Below are 10,669 nucleotides of genomic sequence, written 5' to 3'. Positions count from 1 at the left end.
AAATCCTGACAACAACAGAAACCACACACCCACCCATACCCCAAATAAACCTTAGTAAGACACTCATGTATTTTGGTTCCCAGGACACCACATGAGTTAGCCCATGCCAAAGACCGCTTCAGATCAAGGAATCATGATTATTGCTTCTGCTGACCTTTACAGTAACCATGGCTACCTGGTCTTTCATGATTCTGTGATGCCCTTTGGCCCCACCACTCCAGGATCCTGTGGAATTTGAGGAAACCCAATTTGATGGTAGTAATTCCCATCACCATTCCTGGCCCTCAGAGAATGGTCATTATGTAGATCTTAAAGAATTCTGGGCTCCTTTTATAAATGCATTTCTCCTATACCCTGGTAAAGGACTATCCTCTGGACCCTGAAGGGTATAGTTAGGAGGCAGGTGAGCATCTCTTAAAACAGCAAATCTAACTGAGCGTGGTGGCACATGCCTGTAATCCCAGCACTCAGGAGGCTGAGGCAGGAGGATTGCCATGAGTTTGAGGCCTGCCTGAATGGCAGTTCAGCCAACCTGAACTACATAGTGAGACCTTGTCTCAAAAAACAAAAAACCAGCAAATCTATTCTGACAATCTGATCTCTCCAAACTATTAAAGGTCATCATTATTCTGACACTTGTGAAGGACAATAGAGCGGATTCCATTCAGGGTTATCACGATAGTTACACAGATTGCTGCAATAGGGTTTTGCAATAGGGAAGAGACTGGGCTCACTTCCAAATACAACAACAAAAAATTTGAGAGTTGTAGTCGAAAAGCAGTGCTGAGGGCTTGATGAATAGAAAATTACTAAGCGTGGGGTAATTCTTGCCAAAGTGACGTGTAGTGTTCCCCCTTCTCCACTGGGGATACACCCTAAAGTCTCCAGTGGGTGCTGAAATTGTGGGTAGCACCAAGCCTGTAATGCAAGCAGGTGTGTGAGAGAGAAAAAGGGACAGACGGGGCTGGGGATTTAGCTCAGCGGCAAAGCGCCTGCCTGGCAAGCGCAAGGTCATGAGTTCGGTTCCCGGTACCAGAGAAAAACCAAAAACCAAAAAAAAAAAGAAAAAGGGACAGAACTCCCAAAATAGTTAACCTATCACCCTGAGAAAAGCATGAGTCCACTCCCCGGGGCTCTCCCAACATCACCCCAATACTTCCCACAGCCCCCCCACGCAGCCACACTGATGAACGAAGGGTCCAAATCATGAATTTTGAGAGAACACAATCAAGCCACAGCAAACAGTAACATCCACTAATAATCCAGTTTTTGTTTTTTCGTTTGGGATGTTTTGGGGCGTGGCATTGGGGATTAAACCCAGAGCCTTCACATTGAGGTTCATCCCTAGCTCTTTGTTTCTTTATTTATTATTTCGAGGTAGGGTCTTGCTAAATCACTAAATTGCCCAGGCTGAGCTCAAACTTGCAGTCCTCCTGTCTCAGCCTCCTAAGTGCTGGAATTACAGGTGTGCACCACCATGCCTAGCTTGTTTTTTAAAATGGGGCTATACTTTCCATTCTGCACTTTTTTCAAACATCAACACGCCCACTTCAGTTTGGGGATGGGTCTCCTCGGGTAACCCTGGGCTATAAGACTTTGCACAGTCCAACCTGAAGAAGCAGATCCTGCTCTTAGGCTGAGGTTTACCCATCTCAGGGGTCTGAAAGCAGTGACATTATACTCGCGCACATTCAGGGACGTTGCATTTGACAGGGAATAAAAGGTAACCGAATCCTTCTGCCCCACCTCTGTCTACCTGATAACTTGAAGTTCCCGTCTTTCTGTAGTGAAAAGCATAAAACATGGTTTGTTCCAGAGTGCGGAGGCGCACTTGGATATGATAAACCCTAAATAGTCCCCAAGTAAGGTACATGAATATGTGGCCGCTTTAGTCACTCTGTGGTGACAGTTCCTAAGCCTAAGCTTTGAAGCAAAGCCTGGCTAGCATGAGAGGAGATTCCCAAATCTAGTTTCTCATCAAAACACTTGGGGACCCCTGCATGACGGTGCATGCCTGTAATCTCACAACTCTGGGAAGTTGAAGCAGGAGGAACACAAGCTCAAATCCAGCCTGAGCAACACAGTGAGACCTTGTATCAAAATTTTAAATAAATAAATAAATACAATTTTTAAAAGGGCTGGGGATGTAGCTCAGGGCAAAGGCCTTGGATTCCATCCCTCGTACCCCCCCCCACACACACACACACAGCTGGAGAAACACCGCCATTCTCAGACCTCAAAAGATTCTACGTTCCTAAGTCTGACAGGGAGTCCTGGAACGCATTATGTAAAAAAGATCCTGGCATAATTGTTCTAATCAGCCGTGTTTAGGAAGCAGTAAGCTAAAGAATTCAAAGACACATGTGAGTGTTAGAGCCTGTGGGACGAGCTCACCGTAAGCTTCCTACCTGTACAACGAGACAGTATCCTAGGGCTAAGAGTGTATCTCAAAGTGGTCTCATTAAAAAAGAAAAGAAAAACAGACAAAAAAAAGAATCCCTGCTGATGTGTTCTGCTTCAGTAGGTATATCACAACAACAAGAACTTCTCTTCTTTCTCCTTGTCCTCCTCTTCTTCCTCCTCCTCCTCATTCTTCTTCTTCTCCTTCTTTGGTTTTTTGAGACAGGGTTTTACTATGCAGCCCAGGCTGGCCTCAAATTCATGGTGATCCTCCTGCCTCAGCTTCCCAAGTGCTATAGGACTACAGATGTGCACTACAGCACCCAGCTCAACTTCTTGACTCTGTGAGAGAGGTGTAAAGACGCAGAAAAGATGAGCTGCTCGAAGACGGATGTATAGCCATGGGTTTGGAGACAAATAGAAAATTTTATGAAGAAATATACAGACCCGGACAAAAGCAGCAAAAGTTAAATGAATGTAAAACAAGAGAACTAACGTTCACCAAAAAGAGTAGCAATAGTTCTATTTCCGTGAGAGGCACGGCATGGAGGTCGTCTAGTATCTAAGTGTCTGTTTATGGGCTGGACCATGATGGGCTGAACTGGGCTGAATTTTGTCACAATCTGAACCTTACACCACTTACGATACTTTCTGGATGTGGACACTAAGGGTTCATCAGTGGTACAGAACAACTGTAGTCAGCCCTGAATTTGCAAATATAAGGAAACACCAAGAAAAATCTGCTGTCTGCTATCATATGGTCTCTCTAAACGTGAAAGGCAGTCAGTTGGGAAGGAATAGTATTAGGGAATCAAACACATGCTTTAGGGGCTGGGGATTTAGCTCAGTGGCACAGAGCCTGCCTGGCAAGCGCGAGGTCATGAGTTTGATTCCCAGTACCCAGGGAAAAAAACAAAAAACGAAAAACAAACACATGCTTCAGAGAGAGCACTACCTTCACATGGTATTTGTGGGGGTTTTTTTTGTTTTGTTTTGTTTTGGGTTTATTTTTTGGTACCAGGAATCAAAATCACAACCTTGCACATGCCAGGCAGATGCTGCGCCACTGACCTATGTCCTCAGCCCCTTCATATGATATTTGAATTATTTCTGAGAGAAACTGAATATTGCTATTGTACAATTGTAATTAATCTACGTAATACTAGCAAGTGTTTAAACTTTCTACAATTTATCCTGCTTTGAAACACTGTGGAAAGACTGTATTTTTCTTTTTGATTTACAGAATTTCAAGCTGGGCATGGCGCATGCCTGTAATCCCAGCACTCAGGAGGCTGAGGCAGGAGGATCTTTGAGAGTTCGAGGTCAACCTGGGCTGCAAAGTAAGCTCAATAATGAACTGCACAGTGAGATCCTGTCTCAAAAAAAGACAAAAAAAAAAGAATTTCAGCTGGGGATTTGGCTCAGTGGTGCAGCACCTACCTGTCTGGCAAGTGTGAGATCCTGAGTTCAATTTGCAGTACCAAAATTTTTTTTTTTAAAAATTGAAATTACAAAGAATTTCAGCTGGGTATGGTGGTGCATGCCTGTAATCTTAGCACTTGGGAGGCTGAGGCAGGAGAATCACTGTGAGTTCAAGGTCCAATTGATCTATATAGTGCGTTCAAGGCCAGCCTGAACTACATATGTCTCAAAAAAAAAAAAAAAGAATCTCAAACTTTAAAAATATTTAAATCATTCCTCATTTAAATTACAAAATAGGGAAATATAAAGATCAATATCTACTTTTTTTTTTTGCAGTACCAGGGATCAAACTCAGGACCTTGTGCTTGCTAGGCAGGCAATTGTGCCACTGAACTATATCCCCAGCCCCTCAATGTCTAATTTACTTAGAGAAATTTGTGAATTGGAATAATTTGCTCTTCCACATTGGAATGATGAAACTGGCTATCTGAATTAAATGAACATTAATTTCATCATTTAAGTGTTATGGCTAAAGCCTAGGAGTAAATTTTCTATCTTTAAGAAAATATAATATAAAATGTAATATAAAACAATATGAAAATAATATAAAATATAAAAGTATAAAAAAGACAAAAAAAAAAGAGAAAAACAAATCTAGGGAAATACGAAGGTGGGCATGGTGTCACACACCTGCAACCTCAGTTACATGCGAAGCTGAGGCAGGAGGATGACAAGTTTAAGGTCAGCCTGGACAACTTAGCCTCTGTCTCAAGATAAATAATAAAGACGATTGGGACATTTTTGAAGAGAAGATATACAAATAGTCAGTAAGTACAGGAAAAACATTCAACTTCTTTAGCCAGCACGGAAATGCCAGTGAAGACAGCACGGAGAGCCCACCTCACCCTAGCCAGAGTGGCCATGGTTAATATGAAAACGCAGAGCAGGACGGGGCTGCAGCTTCCCTTTCAAAGGAGCTCCGAGCCTTCGGACTAGAAAAGGAGCAAAGCTCAGCCTCCCAAGCAGAAAAAAATACCCAGACAAGAAGTTAGCATTGAAATGACGGGGTAGGGGCTGGGGGTTTAGCTCAGCGGCAAAAGCACCTGCCTGGCATGCGCAAGGTCGTGAGTTCGGTTCCCGGTACCGGAAAAAAAAAAAAAAAAAAAAAAAGAAATGACGGGGTACCGGAGTGTCCCAGGGACACTGCAAGGATCTGATCCCGGAGACAGTGCAGCTGGCAGCAGTGGCAGCGAGACAGTCCTGGAGCTGAGGTGACCGAGGGAATGGTGTCGCCGCGTTGGAAGGCTTGGAAGAGTTAAAATAAAACCTGGCTTCAGCAGAAAAATCTACGCCATTCGCCAAAGGCGAGTTACAACTGAAAAATCAAGTCGCATTCATTTTCATACAAAATTCTTTGTTCAATAAACTTTTGTCATAGTCCAAGAAAAGAATATAAAAACCAACAAATACTGGCAAGAAATGGGGAGGAGGCTATATACTGCTGGCAGAAATGTATATTAGCGCAGCCACTATGGAAATCAGTATGGAAGTGCCTCAGAAAACTAAAAAAATAGACACCATTTGATCCAGCTATGCCAATCCTCAGTATTTTCCTGATAGAATTAAAGTCAGCCTACCACAGAGATGCCCGCATGTCTGTTTACCACCACTTAACTACACGAACTAAGCTGCGGAATCAGCCTAGCTGGCACTGCCAACAGACAAGCAGATAAAGAAAATGTGCTATATAAATAAATAAATAGGGCTGGGAATATAGCTCAGCGGCGCAGCACCTGCCTGGCAAGCCCAAGGTCCTGAGTTCGATTCCCAGTATGGGGAGTGTGTGGGTGGCCTAAATCAATCAATTAATCAATCAATCAATATATTATTCAGCCATGAAGAGAAACAAAATGTCATTTGCAAGATAATGGGTGGGCTCCAGATCATCATGTTAAGTAAAATAAGTCAGACTTGGAACAACAAATGTCACATGCTTTCTCTCATATAGCAGAAGAAGAAAGGGAGCCAAGCGTGGCGGCTCCCACGTCCCTAATTCCAGCCCCTGGGAGGCCAAGGCGAGAGGACGGTTGTGGTTCGAGGCCAGCCTGGGCTGCATAGTGAATTTAGGGGCAGGCTGAACTGTATAACGAGACCTGTTTCAACAAAACAAAGCAAATCAAAAAAGAAAGAAAAAGAAAAAGGAGAGTGTGGTGGATTCACAACAGTGGTCAACTTGTAATCTCCAGCTGAACTGAACCAGCGCGGTGCCGGGTGTGGGAGGCCCAGCTGGGGATTGTTGCCAGCAGCACAAGAGGCAGAACTGCAGAAGGAGAAGGAGGCTGTTGGGAGCAGAGAAAGGCTGTTGGAGCTGGTGGAAGCTGTAAGGAGCTGTTGGTTGTTTTGGAGGAGCTTGTCATGCTGGCTTTCCTGATGAACTTGGCTGTTTTCATCCTCCGGGTGAAACGAGCTCGGGACCTTGTTGGCACTGAGAATGGCTTTGGTTCACTTTGGGGGAGCTCTGGTCCTCACTTTGAGCATCGCTTCCTGGCTCCAGAGGGGAAGATGGTGCACTGCTCAGTCTCTTGGAGAAGCTTGTCGTGCTGGCTTTCCTGATGGGAACTCGGCTTTCCTCATCATCAGAGGAGCTCAGGTCCTCACTGTTGCTGAGCATGGCTGTGGTACCTTTCAGGGGAGCTCTGGTTTTCACTTTGAGTGTCACTTCCTGGCTCCAGTGCAGATCCCTCAGCATGCTACCACAGATCCTTCATCCCGCTGGTACAGACTTTTCTAGATTCCACCACTGACCTTTGGCCCTTCCCAGCGCAGATCTGTGAAACAGGCCTGCATGAGACGTTGTCGAGGGCTCCAGGTCTTCAGCTGGAGTCATGCAGGACATTCCTGTAGGATCCAGGCCCTCAGCTGGATTCTTTGGTTTTTAGCTTGTGTGCAGATTTCCTGCACTCTTGTGTATGATTCTTTGGGTGACTATTATAAATAACCTTATAAAATATGTGTCCTGTAGTATATTGTTCCCCTTGTAAAACCCCAGACTATGACAGAGAGATCGCTCTAAAGTAGAAGGGAAGAGGAAGGAAATGGGGGGGGGGGGCGCAGACAAAGGGAAGGAAACCATCCAAGTACGGAATACGCATGCGTGAATCTGCGGGGGGGGGGGGGGCGGGGACTCATCACTCTGTATAACTAACGCACACTAACGAAAAGTAAGAAGCAAATGTTAGGAAAGGGATGGAGATGTGGCTCAGTGGAAGGGAGTCCCTGGGTTCACTCCCCAGCCCTGCCAATAAATAAATAAGCATCTGAAGGCTTCATCGCTTGACCAAGTACAGCTCGGCTTGCAGTCCTGATGTCACCAGATGGCCACAGTTTACACAGCCGGCTGCTGGCCTCTGCCACTGCTGGCCATCACCGTCCACGGCCAGCCAGCTCTGGACACTATAGGTCAGCTCTGCTGGGCACTGGGTCACTGCTGCTGGTCTTCATCGGCTGCTGGGTTCTGGAGCTTTTTTTTTTTTTTGTCTTTTTGAGACAGGGTCTCGCTATGCAGTTCAGGCTGGCCTTGAGCTCACTTTGTAGCCCAGGCTGGTCTCGAACTTGCAATGATCCTCCTGCCTCAGCCTCCGGAGTGCTGGCATTACAGGCGTGCGCCACCACGCCCACCTGGAGCTTTACTAGTGGTAACAGTTGTGTTTGTTCAGACTGTCCGCAGGACCTTGGGAGCCCAAGCAGGTTAGGGACAACAAAGTGAGTCTTCATTTTAACAGGGCCTGCGCTGTGTCACAGGGAAGCCGGTCCCCTGCGGAGAGCCCTCCTGGCCTAAAACCCAACAGTGCCCGGAAAGCGCGACCTACGCAGCTACTTGCAGACCCTCGCTGATCTCAGCCACTCCCAGGCGTCCTCTCTGTTCTCCAAAACGCACCAGTGCGGACCGCAGGGGACCGGCTGTCTCGCTGCACTTGTGCTGGAGCGGAGAGCGGCAGTTTGATAGCCAAGGAGGACGCTGAAGCCAATGTCTCAGTCCACTTGGGTGCAAGAGACACCAAGGAGAACAAGGGAGAGGACATGCCGGCCACCGGCCAAATCCACCCACAGCCAGTGCAGAGACAAATGAGACGGGCATCCCTGTCTGTCTCAAATGGAAATGCCATTTATTCTCTTGGTTTTGTTTTTGCTTTGAGACAGGGTCTCACTATGTAGCCCAGGCTGGCTGTGAAAGTTTGATTCTCTTCCTTCACCTCCAGGGGCTGGGATTACAAGCGTCTACTACTACCACACCTGGCTGAAATGGAATTTATTTTACAGTGACCTAAATTGCTATAAATTCTTTGTATATTGGTAGTGTCCAAGATTCTTTTTTTTTTTTTTTTTTTTTTTTGTTTTTTTCCGGTACCGGGAACTGAACTCACGACCTTGTGCTTGCCAGGCAGGCGCTTTGCTGCTGAGCTAAATCCCCAGCCCCTGTCCAAGATTCTTTAGACTATATTCTTGCACATATATATATATATATATATTTTTTTTTCCCACAGTAACCAGACTTGGTGGCACATGCTTGTAATCCTGTCTACTCAGGAGGCTGAGGTGGGAGAGTCATCAGTTTGACCGCAGCCTGGGCAATTAAGCAAGACCCTGTCTCAGACAAAGCAACCACAACAAATGCATATGCCCCATATGTATTTAACATGTGCAGAACCTTAAACTAGGTGTTCAATCAACATTAATGTAAGAATGAATAACTTAGATTAACTCGGCACATACATTTGGGTTTTTATTTTATTTTATTTTGCAGTGCTGGGATCCGACCCAGGACTTCATGCATGCTAGGCAACACTTCATGGCCGAGCCCCACCCTAGCCACTATATTTAGCTTTAATTATTTTATGGAGGTCTAAAACCTGTCACAGCTGGGCGAGTCTGGACTACAGAGCAAGATCGTGCCTCAAACAAAACAAAACAAATTGTCTTCTATTTTTCCTCACATATTTACATATTTTAATAATCATGCTACCTTAAACATTTCAACAGCTGGGGCTGGGGAGTTAGCTCAGCGGCAAAGCGCCTACCTGGCAAGCGCAAGGTCATGAGTTTGATTCCTGGTACCGGGAGAAAAACAAAACAAACAAACATTTCAACAGTCAAAACATGCCTTCTAACATCTTTTCTGTTACCTTTGAACCCACTGTCTTAAACCAAACTCTTAAATGTTGCACCAAAAATTTTAAAATGTGTGATGTTGTCTTGCCTCATTCTCACTTATCTTTATTTATTTATTTGTATATTTTTGTCTTTTTGAGACAAAGTCTCGTCATGCAGTTCAGGCGGACCTTGAACTTACTTTGTAGCCCAGGCTGCCCTCCAACTCACTGTGATCCTCCTGCCTCAGCCTCCCAAGTGCTCTTTGTCACTCTTGATGTTGGCGTTTTTACTACAGAGGACAGGACAGTTATTTTGGAGACTGTGACTCACTTTGGGTTTTCCTGGTGTTTTCTGTTCTTTTGGTGCTAGGAATCTCGAACCCACGGCCTCAGCGTGTTATACCTGTGCTCTACCACATACCCTCCCTGATATTTCCAATGATCAGATTCAGGTTAGCAGAGGAGCAGGAATCTCGTAGATGGGATGTTTGTTCTCTGTGAGGGAGGTTTGATGCCTTGCTCATAGAGTTACTTGCCAGTTTCTCTGTTATAAAGTTATCATTTTTCTCTGTGATGAATAAGACATTTCTGGGGAGATACTTTGAGATCATATAAGTATTTTGTTCAAAGGTGGGAATGATGGTGTGCACGTGTAATCCTAGCACTTTGGGAGGCTGAAGCAGGAGGATCCTGTTTTTATCCTGACTGGGCAAGTTAGTGAGACTCTGTCTTAAAAATAGTAATCAGGACTGGAGTTGTAGCTCGGTGCAAAGGCCCTGAATTCAATTCCTAGTACTGTCAAAATAAAAATTTTTTTTTTTTGGTTTTTCTCCAGTACCGGGAACCGAACTCACGGCCTGGCGCATGCCAAGCAGGTGCTTTTGCCGCTGAGCTAAATCCCCAGCCCCTAAAATAAAAATTTAAAAAAGTATTTTGTTTGACAAACCTTCACCCATTCATTTGCACATCTATGTATAAGTTTTGCCTGAATCAATTGTTACTATGATGACTGCCAAGTGCTGACCTTTCTAATTCCATCAGTCCTTCCGGGGGCTTTTTTTGTTTGATTTTTTGAGGCAGGCTGTTGCTATGGAGTTCAGTGCTGGGAGCTACTGGAGCTGGTTATTGGTCAAGCAGTCAAACTACCTCAGTAGTGAAAAAGGCATCCTGCCGGACAATTACAGTCATTAGTCGCTAGGCAACATTACCCCCGATGATACTGACTTTGCAAGTGTATAACATAAACGCTCCTACTGTTGAAGTCAGTCCTCATGCTCATCAGGCCAGAGGTAACTCCACCTGACCCTGGCTATTGTCTCTTGTCTTTATTTTTCTGATACTCACCGCCGTTTCTCTCTGGGGTACAGTGAGAGACCAACGAGGTTCACTACAGTTCAGGCTGGCCTTAAACTCACTATGTAGCCCAGGTTAGACTAGAACTCACAGCAGTCTTCCTGCCTCAGCCTCCCACGTGCTGGGATTATAGGCATACACCCTCACACCAGGCAACCCTTCCAGATTTAGTAGATTGTATGCTACTATAAGGAAGTGCCTCTATCATTTAGTTCATCATTTATTTTTATCAGTATGCACCACTCTCAATTTCATTCAATGAGTTATAATCTAATACTAACAGTATTTATTTTTAGGTTCACATTGCCCCAGATTTGGCCAATGGAGACCCCTTTAATCTGATC

Source organism: Chinchilla lanigera, unplaced genomic scaffold (assembly GCF_000276665.1).
Source record: "Chinchilla lanigera isolate Chin_1 unplaced genomic scaffold, ChiLan1.0 scaffold00004, whole genome shotgun sequence".
Classification (NCBI taxonomy): Eukaryota; Metazoa; Chordata; class Mammalia; order Rodentia; family Chinchillidae; genus Chinchilla; species Chinchilla lanigera.
Note: the sequence above shows the minus strand (reverse complement) of the source record.